Below are 15376 nucleotides of genomic sequence, written 5' to 3' on the forward strand. Positions count from 1 at the left end.
TCAGCTGGGGTCATAAGATCCCAGCAAGATAAGCATCCAATTTACTCTTGATGGTGTTCAATGTAGGTGCTTGAACCACTTCCAATGGCAGGCTATTCCAGACCTTGGGGGCTCAGACAGTAAAGAAATTCTTCCTTATGTCCAGCCTGAAATGGTCTTGCAGTAGTTTATAACAGTTCGACCTCGTCATCCCTTGGGGTGCTCTGGTGAACAAACGTTCCCCCAGATACTGATGGTCACCCTGATAAACTTATAGGTAGCCATCAGATCACCCAGAGCCTGCGCTTTTCCAGGCTAAAGAGTCCCATAGCTCTCAGCCTGTCGTCGTAAGGTCTGTTTTCCTGACCTCTGATCATGTGTGTGGCTCTTCTCTGGACTCTCTCAAGCTTCTCCACATCCTTTTTGAATTGTGGGGCCCAAAACTGGATGCAGTGCTCCAGCTGCGGCCTCACCAAGGCTGAGTACAAGGGGAGAATGATGTCCTGGGATTTGCTTAAGAAGCATCTATGGATGCAAGCCAGCGTTTTGGTCGCTTTACTAGCCACAGCGTCGCATTGTGGGCTCATGTTCACCTTGTGGTCAATGATGACCCCCAAGTCTCTTTCTTCCGTAGTACTAGCCACCATAGCACTGCCGAGCCTATAAGGATGCTGCAGGTTTTTCCTCCCAAGGTGGAGAACCTTGTATTTTTCAGTGTTAAACACCATCAGGTTCTCACCCGCCCATTTGCTGAGCCTGTCCAGGTCAGCCTGGATCACCCTCCTGTCTTCAGGTGTGGATGCTATGCCCCAAAGTTTGGTGTCATCAGCGAACTTGGCCAGTCTGCTTCCGACTCCAATGTCCACATCATTAATGAAGATGTTGAACAATATGGGTCCAAGGACAGAGCCTTGGGGAACCCCACTGGTCACAGAGCACCATGACGATTGACTTCCATCAATTACCACCCTCTGGGTCCAACCATGGAGCCAATTTCCCAGCCAGCGGATTGTGGTGGACCCAAGGCCACAGTTGGCCAGTTTCACCAAGAGGTGATCATGGGATACCAGATCGAAGGCTTTTTTGAAGTCAAGATATAGGACATCAATCTCTTCTCCCTTGTCCAGGTGATAAGTCACCTGGTCATAAAAGGAAACGAGGTTGGTCAAGCAAGACCTACCCGCAACAAACCCATGCTGGCTATCCCTCAGGATGTTGCAGTTGGCCAGTCCATTAAGGATGGCCTCTTTAATAAACTTTTCTAAGATCTCCCCCAGGATAGAAGTCAGGCTGACGGGCCTATAGTTTGCCAGATCGACTTTCCTCCCTTTCTTGAAGATAGGCACCACATTGGCCTTGTTCCAGTCTTCAAGCACTACACCAGACCTCCAGGAGTTCTCAAAGGTCTGTGCCAGAGTTTGGGCTATGATGCTCGCCAGCTTCTTGAGTACCCTGGGGTGTAGATTGTGAGGGCCAGCTGACTTGAAGGTATCCAGCCTCTCAAGGTGTTCCCTTACGAGGTCAGCATTGATGGAGGGCAAGGGATTTCCCTCACCCAGACCTCCCTGTCCTGTAGTGGGCATGGATGTCCCATGGGACTGATGAAAGACCGATGCAAAGTACCCATTTAATAGGTTGGCTTTTTCCTGGGCATCAGTTGTCAGTTGTCCCATCTGGTTCAGCTGGGGTCCAATGTTGCTCTTGCTTTTCCTCCGGCTCCCCACATATCTGAAAAAGGACTTTTTATTATCCTTGATGCTCAAAGCTAGTTGGAGTTCAGTTGCAGCCTTGGCTTTCCTGGTTTGCTCCCAGCAGGACCGGACCAGTGCAGAATATTCCTCCTTGGAGGTGAATCCCATCCTCCATCCTTTGTAGGCCTTTCTTTTTAGCCTCAGGAGGTCTGCTGGATCCCTGGAGAGCCAGGGGGGCTGCTGTGCCCTCTTGCTGACTTTCCTCCGAGATGGAATAGAATTAGTTTGTGCATTGAGGATCACTCCCTTGAGGAGCAACCACTCTTCCTGGACTCCCCTCCCCCTGGGATCGTGGTCCCTTAGGGCCTCACTGACAAGCCTCCTGAGCTTGTCAAAGTTGGCTTTCCTGAAGTCAAGGACTTCAGTGTTGCTGACTGACTTGCCAGCTTTATGGTGGATAGTGAAGGTGATCAGCTTATGGTCCCTGTCACCCAGCTTCCCATTGATCACTAGGTCGCCGATTAGGTCCTCCCCAGTAGCCATCACCAGGTCGAGCAGCGCTTTACCTCTCGTTGGCCCATAGACTTCTTGAGCCAAGCAGAGGTCATCCACGCACGATAGGAAGCTTTGCGATCGCTCGGATTTTGCTGAGTGATCCTCCCATGAGATGTCTGGGTAATTGAAGTCACCCATGACAACCATGGTCCTGGAGCATGCGGCCTCAGCCAGTTCCTAGGCGAACTCCTGGTCAAGCTGTTGACTTCGGGTGGGAGGTCTGTAGTAGACTCCCACCGTTGTGTCCCCTGTGCTGTGTTCCCCACAAATTTTAACCCAGAGGGTCTCCAGTCATCCACCCTGGTCACCAACATCAGCTTGCAGGGATGCATAGCTTTCCTTAAGATAGAGAGCTACACCCCCGCCCCTTTTATCTACTTGATCTCTCCTGTACAAGGTATAGCCATCTATACCTGTGGTCCAGTCATGGGTAGAGTCCCACCAGGTCCTAGTGGACTCCAAGATGAACATGAGTCGGCAGTGTGACGAAGCCATCAGAAAAGCTAATGGCACTTTATCGTGTATCAGCAGATGCATGACGAACAGAACCAAGGAGGTGATACTTCCCCTCTATCGGGCACTGGTCAGACTGCAGTTGGAGTACTGCGTGCAATTTTGGGCGCCGCACTTCAAGAGGGATGTGGATAACCTGGAGAGGGTCCAGAGAAGGGTCACACATATGGTTAAGGGCTTGCAGGCTAAGCCCTATGAGGAGAAACTGGGGCACCTGGACCTCTTCAGCCTCCGCAAGAGAAGGTTGAGAGGCGACCTTGTGGCTGCCTATAAGTTCATCATGGGGGCACAGAAGGGAATTGGTGAGGCTTTACTCACCAAGGCGCCCCTGCGGGTTACAAGAAATAATGGCCATAAACTAGCAGAGAGCAGATTTAGACTGGACATTAGGAAGAACTTCTTCACAGTTCGAGTGGCCAAGGTCTGGAACAGGCTCCCAAGGGAGGTGGTGCTCTCCCCTACCCTGGGGGTCTTCAAGAGGAGGTTAGATAGGCATCTAGCTGGGGTCATCTAAACCCAGCACTCTTTCCTGCCTATGCAGGGGGTCGGACTCGATGATCTATTGAGGTCCCTTCCGACCCTAACATCTATGAATCTATGAATCTATGAATTTTGATTGAAAATTTCTCCCCGTCTTGCTCTCAGCTCTTGAAGTTATGTCATTCCTTTTCTGGTCTTCCTGGCAAAAACAGATATGAATCTCTAATGTAAAAAGCAAGTGGAAGCCACCTCTCATACTTTCATAGTTTCATAGTTGGTAGGGTCGGAAGGGACATGAGCAGATCATCAAGTCCGACCCCCTGCCCTGGGCAGGAAAGAATGCTGGGGTCAAACGACCCCAGCTAGGTGTCTATCTAGTCTCCTTTTAAAGACCCCCAGGGTAGGAGCGAGCACCACTTCCCTTGGAAGCTGGTTCCAGATCCTAGCCACCCTGACTGTGAAGTAGTGCCTCCTGATATCTAGCCTGAATCTACTCTCTGTCAACTTATGGCTGTTATTCCTCGTTACTCCCAGTAGTGCTCAAGGGAACAGGGACTCTCCCATTGCCTGCTGGTCTCCCTTGGCCAGTTTATAGATGGCCACCAGATCCCCTGTCAGACTTCTCTTGAGAAGGCTGAACAGGTTCAAGTCTTGTAGCCTCTCCTTGTAGGGCCTGCCCTGCTGATCCGTGATCATGCGAGTGGCCCTTCTCTGGACCCTCTCGATATTGTCCACATCCTTTCTGAAGTGTGACACCCAGAACTGGATACAGTACTCCAACTGCAGCCTGACCAATGTCATATAGAAGGATCACCTCCTACCCTAAATACTCAGAAAATCTCAGGCATGCTTTATATGCCATAAAGGAGCAGAAGAGGCATAAACTCACTACAGTTTCCCTTCACTAGCCCCATTAAAAGGGAGCTGATCAGGTGTCCAAAGGGAATGGGCACTAGATGTCATGCACATAGACTAATGATGATACTGTTTACCATCAATGTATTTTTCAACAAAATGAATATTTTTGGTTGACATTTTTTGCATTTTCTTTGAAAATTATTTTTAGTGTTTAGCAGATTTTAAAGAATAAGTTCAATATAAATGGAAAAAAATAATTAAAATTTTTCTAAGGAACAACTATAATTTTCCAACCTCCTGTCAGTGTGCTTCTCTAACTCCATATCCCTTCCTAATAGTAGCATGTATGCTGGTGGGTAGTTTCCTGAAAGTCATTATCTAATGTAAGCACAGGTAATGGTGTCTAATTAGGTGAGATTTGTTTTATTCTCCTTCCCAAAACTGAGGGGGAGGAAAAGAAAATAGCTAGAGTTAATTTTACCATATGCTAACCTGTAGCTCATGTGGCCTATGATAGACAAAAAAGATATGCAAACCAATACAACATTATACACACCTGCTAACATATCAGCTCTGCTGCAAAGTCCTTCCTATTCCTGTATATAGGACAATTGTGAGTACTTACATTCCCAAAGACCATTTTCTTTTTTAAAACATTAAATTACAAAAAAATTAGGGATAGAAATTCTTCAGTCCCCATTCAGCAAATGGCCTCATTCCTGGAAATGCCTGTGACCTAACAACAATATCAAAAGTACTTTATTTACAAACCCTCTCATCAAATCCTCTAAGGCTGGTGTCATTTCCTACTGCAGAGAGGACTGATTGGGCAGATACCTTCTCAGAAATACAACTTTCAACTGACCTCAAATTGTCAAGAGACCCTGAAGGACAATGTGTGTGGCCAGTGGCCAAACTCAGAAACAAAACACTTCAGAGTTCACACTGCTATGTAGGAAAATGATTTACCCTCTCCAGCATATAACCAATAGCTGTGAGATCGGAAAGATCCTGTTACTGATGGCTGCCAATTTCAATTGCTTGAATATGACAACAAATAATTATGGGTAAAAAAGATTAGACCTTAGGAAAATTGCAGTTACTCAGAGACGATAAAATACAGTGTGACAAACCAATATCTGAAACTTAGAGCTGCACAACCCAAATAGTTGTAATAATACCACAAAAAAAAAGGGCAGCAGATTGCCTCAAATTCCTGTCCCACAACTCACCTCAGTATTTTGTGTGCTACATTCTGGTTTCTGGGATGCACTGGTGTTTTCGATGGTCAGGTCTTTCATGAATATGTTACCAGCTGTTCCACATCACAATCCCTATCCATTCCCACCACAATTCATTCATTTTTTTATATAAGAGATTTTTATATCAGTTGTCTCTTCAATAAGAGCGAGACATACACCATTGATTAGGAGACTTCCTAGCTAGGCATATACATAAAGTGCCTGGAAAGAGGACAGGAGAAATAAAAACATAAGTCCCTCTCCAGTTTCTCCATTAGAGTTGTCCTCTCATCTGACCTCCTGTTTTCCCTGTAGTTTTAGTCCATCTTGTTGCAAAAACAGAACAGCTCCTGCTAAGCAAGTTTGTGAGATTTCTCTCAGGAAGCCTCATAATTCCAAGAAAGGAGGCTGATGGTAGAGAAAAATATAATGAAAAGTGAGCATATCTCCAAATGCTTTACCTTCCATGATGACAACAGAATCAATGGGGCGTTGCTGTGCCAAGGCCAATGCTTAATAAAATATCTATTTAGATGGCTCCAGGGGCAGCTGGTGACACTAGTACAGTTTCCCATTAAGAATGCAAAAATTAATTCTGACAAACTTTACAACCACAAAAATTTATGATACACCCTAGACACTTACCATGTACAGCACTGCTAAGTGCAAAGCTAGAAACAAGATGCAAGTTCTGAAGGGACTTAAAATTATGGAGGACGAGTTAGATACAAAGCACAATTAAAATTGTTGCATGTTGCTATGGTGATTCCTGCAAATGTCAGGCATAACCTGTTGTATCTGACACAAAGCAGACCTATATTGTGGCTTTCTACATCTTACAGGCTAGGGACAAACATTACACATAAACCCGTTTAAGTGATCAGAAGCTGGTTTAAACCTGTAACAGAATAGACATTCAGTGCACATAAACCAGTTTCAAAATGGCTGAAACCAGTTTGAGATAAACCTGGTTGAATGTAGTATCAGATTTAGCTGATTTGAGTCCAACAGGTTTATGCAATTTCTGTTCCAGACCCCTTCCTGGTTTAAGTTAAATCAGAGTCCCTCAGCATCCCGGCATGCTCTGTGGGCTGGGCCCTCTGCTCCCTGGCTGGAGCTCTGGCAGAGACTTGCAGGCACAACAACATCTGCCTGGCTTCCCTGTTCCATTCCCCCCTCCCCCCACTCTCTGCTCAAGCAGGGAAAGCAGGGATTCCTCCCTTCCTCTCTCCCATAGCACAGACTGTAGCCAGCATGTGGTATGCTAGCTAATGCTGAGAGGTGTCTGTGTAAGGCAGACAGGACAAAGGCAAACAGAACAGTGTCCACTTAGGGCTTTTTTGGAGCTAATCGACAGCTAGCTGGTAATGCCCCTCCTTGGAATGTTCCCTTCCTTGTAAAAAGTTGTTTAAGATGAGCTTGAACTAATGAGAGAGGCTTTGTTTTCTGATGGGGTGCTAAAGGCTGATAACAGAGCTGATAAATGCTCTATTATCCAGGAGCAGGGGAACAGCTCCCTAATCAGAGGGTCCTGCTGGGGCCTGCCCATACTCCACCTCAGCTCAGACCTGTGGAAGGGAAGGGAGGGCTACTCTAGTGCCCCACCCCTCTGCTGCCGCCGGCTCCTAGCCTTAGCCACTGCAGGCATGTGCCTAAATTTCCTCAGTCCAGAGAGGATGTCTGTGCAGTTACAAACTGGTTCAGCTTCGCCAGGTTAGACTAACCTGCAAAGATTGAATCAATTCAGGCTCAGGCTTTTTGAATGTCTGTCCCTAGCCTCAGTGACTGTAAGGTTCAGGACATCTTGTGACATCTGCTTTAGAAGGCAGTGCCATTCTATTTAATATGTGTTGTGAAAAGTGTATCACACACTACAGCTAGGGAGAAAGCTGAGCTCCCATACAGAATAATAGATCATTATGATGATCTATTATTGATATTTATGAATGATTACCATTCTTTTTTAAAAAACAAGTAAAAAGTTCGAGTCTGAAATTTACCTATGCTGGTCATGTGTAAAATATGTTGATGACAGCAACATAAATTTTAAGGGAGAGTGCATCCTAGTCTGCCTATTTATTGCAAGTGTCTTCTTCTGTGACTAGAACTGGACTAGTTATTAGGTTAATCACTTAGTTGCAAAACTGTAGTTTGGCAGCAGCCAAATTTGCTGAATAGCTTTGGCCAAGATATAAACAACAATGTAATCTTCCAATATTTCCAAACTTGTATTTTTAGGCACAAGAAATGAAAGCCAAGGAAATGAAGGGCTAAATTCACAGACTTCTAGAAGCAGAACCACACTCTTCCATCCCATAGTCCTGTTGTTAGGGTATTCGCTGTACAGGGAAGGCCCAGGTCAAATCTTTTGTCTGCCTGCAAGGAATTTAATCCAATATTGCTCACCTCACAGAAGAATGCCTTAGCCACCATGGCAATTTTGAAGTGAGCTGCTCCTAGTCCCTCCTGATGACACCATTGCACTTTCATTGGATCAATGGAATAGTCACTGAGCAAAAAAATAAGAATGGCTCTCAAGCTTATTGGTTAGGACACTATCCTGAAAGCTGGGGGTTCAGACCTCTGAATATTGCAGTGAGTAGGATTGGAATCAAGATCTCCTATTTCTTAGGAGAATGCTCCAACCACTGAGCTAGAGAATCATGCATATCTATTGTACTGTATGGGCCTGGTCAGACATTATGCTGTAAGTGGAAAATATTAATCAGCTTACTGCTATTTGGCTCAGTCGAGCAGTCACACGTTAAGGCAAAAAAACCCCTGTCCCTCACTTGCCCAGCTGCAACTTCCCCTAGAGGCTTGGTGAGCAGGGGCAGGACACGGAGCTAGGGGAAGGACATGCCCCTGCTCCCCCAGAGCAGAGTGAGTGCTGTAGCCCCAGGTGCTGGAATCCATGCTGCCTCCCACCACTGCTCCGACTAGCTCTGCTCCTGGCTCTGCCCCCCACCGGGAACAGAACCAGCCAGGACCCAGTGGGGGAGGGAACCACATCACTCGGACCTGGCTCCACTCCCTGGCAGGAGCAGAGCCAACCAGGTCCCAGCAGGAGGAGGAGAAGGAACTGCATGGCTTGGACTGCGTTTTGCTCAGCCAGCTGGGTCTAAGCAACATTGTCCTGCCGCCCCCCTCCCCCCAACCCTCATTGACTCTGCTCCTGCTGGGAAACGGAGCCAGGTCCGAGCAGCACCTCCCCCCCTCTCCTTCACCCCCCACCACTGCTCCTCTGGGTTGGCTCTGCTCCAGTTGGAACAAGTGACAATGAGAGGCACAGTGGGTCCACTGCCTCCTGGGATGCTGGAGGACTTCAACCTGGGCAGAAACACTGTGGAGAGAGTGGCCACTAATTAATGGAACAGAAGCAAAATTAGGTGGATTAGAGATAATCCTGCCCAGGAGTGGGGTAACATTAAACCAAATAAAGGGTGCTTTAAACCACTTAAAAGGTTTTGAATGTGCAGCCACTCCAGGGGTTAAGATAGGGGTGGGCAAAATGGCAGATCTGGTCAGTGGCTGGACTCCATTTCCCAGCAGTGCACACATCACTGTGGCTGGTTTCCAGGGAGACCCCAGTAGTGGCGGCACCATGACAGTGCAGGGCCAGGGTTTCCAGAGCTGGGGCAGAGCCGCAATCTGCGGCCTGCACATGCCCCTGCTCAGAGCGTCTGGGCAGCAGATCGCAGCTCTGCTCTGGCTCCAGACCATGCTGTCACCGCCGCAACATCCCAGCCCCAGAGCAGCTTCCTGCCCAGCGGCGCGCCCTGCCAGCACTGGTCTCCATGGAAACCCTGTCACAGCCCAGCCCCGCTGCTCCTGGGGTCTCCATGGAAACTGGCTGCAGTGACACGGGCAGGGGCTGCTGGGAAATGGAGCCTGCCATGGGCCCGATCCAGCCCTCAGGCCAGACTTTGCCCATCCCTGGGTTAAGAGCTCCAGAAGCCACCTAAAGTTACAAGGTAACAAGGCCCTATTATGGGTATTTAAGTAGTCCAGGGAATGTGGACCAGTGGAAAAACAGAAACCAGTCCATTCCCAAACACCCATAGCTTTGTGGTTAGGGCACTTTACTGGGAATTAGATTATGTGCTTTCAATCTCCTCAGGCAAAGTATGATTTAAACTCACATCTGAAATGAGTGCCCTAATCATTATTGGATAAGAGAGGGGTAGAAAGAGTGCAGCAATACCTTCTCCTCCTCTAGCAGCTATGGGAATCTAGCTTGTTGTTCCTTTAACTTATATTACAAGTGCCCCAAAATTAAGCATTTCAGATTTGGTTAAATGAAAACATTTAATTTTAAATGAAACAGAATTTGTCAATGTTTTGTTTCAGCAAGAAAAACAACAAAAGAAAATGTTTCAGGTCAATCCACCCTGATGATAAGGTTCAAGTTGAATGAAAAAATTACTTTGGTGATAGCTGTACTTAAAAAAAAAAAATCAAACCAAAACCTCAATTTTTCACCCAGCATTAAATATACCTACAGCAAACAAATCCTAGGTCACACTCCTAGTCTCATCTACATGGATTTTATTTACTTTCTTGCCTCCTGGCATATTTCAGACTAGAGGAGATGATATCGGATAGAGTTTCCGATGGTACCTGGTTGAATACAAAGTGGATTTTCAGCTAAACAAGATGATGTGATGTCTATAGATTTTCAGTTGCATATTAAAATGCTTTGTTATTCCAGTTATTCCCTATACATATATCCAGCCTTTATTTAGAAATAAATATAAATATTTTCCCATATCCAAAATTAAAATAATTGCTGGTATATTCTATATGGCAATGAAGGGACTAGTGAGGGCATTGGACTATACACTGATTTATTTTAACCTTGAAATAAATACGTCACAAAAGAAAATCTACTGTAGGTTATATGGGCACCTGTAGCTAACTCCACACTTGTATGCACAAGTTAATTATTCAGGAGGAAAAACAAATTGCCTACTGAGACACATACATCACTCATTACATTATATATACTATTGGCAGAAGCAGATAAGTCACCCAGTGAACCAAATGTATTACCTGCTGATTCAGATGTATTGCTTACTGGATCAGATATATCTCATCTTGTAATAGATACATCACTTTGTAAACTGTATGCAGTGTGTCAACTGCATATCAGATAACAATGCTGTGTACAAAATCCATGCTAACTTAAGCTAACATCCTCAGACTCTAAGCTCATCGTGCAATGTGGAAAGCAAAGGTAATCCTGCTTTTCCTGCTTATACAACCAGCAAAGGATGCAAAAGCAGGAAAAGATAGACAATTTAGGTGCTACCATCACTTGACTTTGTGAGACATTTACTGTGGTATTGTGGGCACTCCACAAGGAGTGCTGCATACAGCTATGGTACACTCCAGGGCAAACCAGGCCTTTGAGCCCTCTGAGAGATGTGCTAATAAACTAGGAACAAATCAATGATACCTTAAGTAAAACCAATTAATATTCCTGCATGTCAGGAAGTCATTAATATTAGCCCAAACCAGTCCCATCTTCCCCACTGAAGTCCATGAGACTTTTACTTTTAGCTTCAAGGGTGACAAAATCAGAGCCATAGTGCTATAATTTCCTATGTAACTTGCAAGATATCAGAACAAAAAACTTGAAGGCCAGAAAATATCTGAATATAGGGGAAGTCTTATAAGTCCTAGGAAGGGCTCAATCTATTACAGACTGTAGAGAAGGTCTTAACTTTCTCTTGGATGAACCACAATGACAGATGCTACCTTATCAATCTTAGAGCAAGAAGGATTTTGGCACATTTCTCTCATTTGTCTCTTGCAAGTATTCTCTTTTCTCACCCTCTTCTGCACACTCTAATTCTGGTCCTAAGATTGGCTAAAAAGGCTTTAAGTAAGAGGATGCTTGTTCTCCGCCTGACTGGTAGATCATGCCCTATGTGCCCTGTAGATGCTCTGAGGAGTCAGGTGGAATAGTCTTTTACTGTGGCACATTCAAGCAGCAGCAGGGCAGAGTACCCCACTAGCACATTCTCAGGCACTGGAAAGGAATCCAGCTCCCTGGTATTTCATGGTCCAAAAAGACATGATCAGCTAAGCTGGAGCTGCAGTTGCACCTTTGCCCTCCGCAGGCACATGCACTGCAGTCTGCAGTACCAGGCTGGAGAGGAAGTTCATTTTTCAGCTCTCTGGAGCTGCACTGGAATGGGTCCCTCGCTTAGGTCTTGCCAAGCCTATGAGCACTGTGCCATTTCTGCAGCTCAGGGACTGCCGCCCCCTCTATGGCTAAACCCTTCCTGTCTTTATGCAACTCCTAGCATCAGAGGCAGGAGTTTAGCTATAGGTGTGTGTACTAGAAATAGCTTAACTGAAGTTTCCTTCAAGGATCAAATGGCAAAATATCAGGATTACTTGTTATTTTGTTTAATCATGGCAAGTACACTCCAATGTCCAAGCCACTGGGCTCACTCTGCTCCTGGTTAAACTGGTGTAAAATAGAAGAAAGTCCAGAAAGTCAGTAGTTTAAACTGGTTTAAAACAGGTGGGAGAGGAGAATTCAGCCCAGTGCATATCATCAGGTAGTTTCCACAACCACAATATATTCTCTGCTATTTGAAAAGTCAGTTATTTATGGGTTTCTTTTCAACTTTGAAAATAAAAACCACCACTCAAGTTTTAATAAGCACAATTACCAGGAATGACAATACATCCATGGGTGGTTAGAAAGCTGAAGGTCAGCCTAATGGTCTCCTTTAAGTCATTGTTTATTATATCTCTGCAACCGAATTCTGAGACATCTCTCGAACCACAGCAGATTCTGGCAGCCTTTGAGATATCATGAGACTTCAGGAATTAAAACCCATTATTGTCCCAAATTATAGATAAATTTCTGTCTTTACTTCCTGATATGCAACATACTTTTTTCTTCAGGGTGGTTAGATAATGTCAGCACAAATTACTGCTTTCCACACAGTGCAGATGATAGGACCAGAGGCATAAAGGAGCTTAAGAAAACCAAATCAGAATAGACAGAAGGAACTGCTTTCCTTGCCTTGGAAATAACAAGTGCTTGCAGTAGCATGCTGGGTAAAGTAAAGGAGAGAGAAAGAGAAGTATTTGGGTCATCCAAAGAGCTTTAAAAACTCCACATAATTAAAAACTAAACTTCAGATCCCTGTTCTGGATTAAAGAAAACAATCCCTGTCATTGAAGAGCAGATACAGATCTCAGTATTACTGGCGCACAGTGCTGGGGAATTGTGTATGCAAAACTAGGGAACTTTATTTTTGGCTTTGTAAACAGACTGTCAAAAGAAACCAAAATAAGAATGTGATTTTACTTAAAGTGCTTTTGTATCCTGCCTTTTGACCTCTGGGTTTTCCTGGTGCAGCACAAATGAAGGAAGGGCAGAAGAAATAATAGGAAGGTTATAATCTGTGAAAGAATCACAGATTTGTCACTTGATGTGCTGATAATTTGGAACTCTAAGTCGTAGAAAATTGCTTCATTATCCTGCCAATTTTTTCCTCCATTACTGTCTCATTGCTGTATTAGTGTTCCATTAACAGTCAAGCTCTAGGTTGCCACCTGCTGTTCCATTTTTATATTACAACCTATGTAATAGAAAAGGAGTTGTCCACTACAGACGCGCGCACGCACACAAAAAATAAGGTCTCCAAAATGTTAGTCAGAGGCAGCTAACTATGAGGAATGTGCTAATGCTCCGAGCAGTTGGTCCTCTTTGTCGAGTATTCAGTCATTCCCTACGGGTGGGGTGGGGCACTTGTCCTACCTCAGCTGCAGAGCAGAGGGAACTTCATCTGCAGTCTTCCACATCCCTACAATTCTTGCTGGCTCACTTTGTGTTTAGGCTTCTTGGACTGAGACCCAGGAAATCTGTGTTCTAGTGCTGTGTCTGCTATAGACCTTCCTGGGGTGACCTTGGCAATCCTGTCTTGTTTCTTCAGCCCCAGCTCTAGAAGTCACTATTCTTTGAGATTCTCAGCTTCCATATCCCTCCCCTCCGCTCCCCCCACCCCACAAAAAAAACAACACAAAACATACATGTCGTTGAAAAGCTAATCTAATGTTTCTGGGTAGTCTCACTTGAGATTTTTAAATGCTTGGTGTTGGCAATACTGCTGTGGGCAAGGGAATAAGTCACAATTTTTTATATTGCCACCTTTATGGTAGCTTTGGGTCTCAAATCTAGACCTGGCTAGCACAGAACCTTCAGGAGTATTTTGTTACTTTAAAAAGTGACTCTTTTAAAGATCCTAAGATCCTAGTAAAGAGCCTTAGTCATCTCATCAGGAGCCAATGAAAGCATATGATCAGAAACTTCAGAAAGAGCAGGGAGACTTCATGGAATACATGAAATGTATCCCTATACACATATCCTTATCCACACCCAATGAAACAGTAGCTCTATCAAATATATTGTATATGGGTGACTTGAGTACTTCCAGGGCCCCCTTAATAGGTTGCAGATACTATAGAGATCACCTGGAGATCGTCTGGGAGAGATCACACAAACTGTTTGACTGTTTGCACTCAGTACACAAGGATCCTATGGTGATGTCATTTCATTAAGCCATTCTTAAGTCTGCTAAGCACCAGCGACAGATGCCCACCTGTCTCACATGTTAATCTTTTTTCTTTTTTAAACAAATCTTGGGGCTTGCAGAGAGAAAATACATTCCAAAGCAAAGCCAGCACCACTTGCGACTGAGGGTGGGCATCAGTGAAATTAGTGTCCAAACTCACAAAGGCTGAGCAACCACAGACTTCTAATTTTCACTCTCCATTCTTGTACAAGCTTAAAGTACATCCTAAAAGGCAACTGCTTCCTGGTTGCTCCCTGCTACCTTGCCCAAAAATAGAGATGTACTATCAGGGGAAAGCCCATGGTACAATGTAGCAGTGTCCTGTGAACAGCATTTATAGTTTCATAGTTTCATAGTTGGTAGGGTTGGAAGGGACCTGAGCAGATCATCAAGTCCGGCCCCCTGCTGTGGCAGGAAAAAGTACTGGGGTCAAACAACCCCAGCGAGGTGTTCGTCTAACCTCCTCTTAAAGACCCCCAGGATAAGAGCCAGCACCACTTCTCTTGGAAGCTGGTTCCAGATCCTAGCTGCCCTGACAGTGAAGTAGCTCCTCCTGATGTCTAGTCTGAATCTACCCTCTGCCAGCTTGTGACCGTTATTTCTTGTCACTCCTGGTAGTGGTCGGGGGAACAGGGACTCCCCCAATGCCTGCTGGTCCCCTCTGACTAGTTTTTTCACAGGCCACTAGATCCCCCCTCAGCCTTCTCTTGTGGAAGCTGAACAGGTTCAGGTCCCTTAGCCTCTCCTCGTAGGGCCTGCCCTGCTGCCCCCTGATCATGCGAGTGGCACTCCTCTGAACCGTCTCAATGCTATCCACATCTCTCCTGCAGTGCAGTGCCCAGAACTGGATGCAGTACTCCAACTGTGGCCTGACCAGTGCTGCATAGAGGGGGAGGATCACCTCCTTGGACCTGCTTGAGATGCATCTGTGGATGCATGACAAGGTACAGTTGGCCTTCCTGACTGTGTCCCCACGCTGTCGGCCCATGTTCATTTTGGCATCAGTAATGATTCCAAGATCTTTTTCTGCCTCTGCACTGACAAGAAGGGAGTTCCCCAGCCTGTAGGTATGCTGTTGGTTCTTCCTCCCCAGGTGCAGCACCTTGCACTGGCCTATAATAATTTAGTACCAGTTCCCATTGGCCAATGGGAGAATAGGCCATTTGTACATGCCACAAAATTGGCCTTTAAAATAGCTTAATGCCCTTTTGCACTGCTTTAATGGTGCAGCTGTTTGCACATGTTGGCGGCATAATGCTCTTTAATGGCAGGCTGCAATGTTGGTGGTGTAATGCACGTTGAATGACTTTGGGACGCAGCAAAATAAAACATCTCCAAGGTGGTCTAGTTTGCTGTGGAGGGAAGCACCGGGCCCCGTGCATCTCAGGGGCTGTGCAGGCAGCCTGTGCAGGTAGCCCAGCGACAGCCTGTGCAGGCAGGCTCCACTGAAGTGGAAAAA

Source organism: Alligator mississippiensis, chromosome 11 (assembly GCF_030867095.1).
Source record: "Alligator mississippiensis isolate rAllMis1 chromosome 11, rAllMis1, whole genome shotgun sequence".
In the NCBI taxonomy this organism is placed as follows: Eukaryota; Metazoa; Chordata; order Crocodylia; family Alligatoridae; genus Alligator; species Alligator mississippiensis.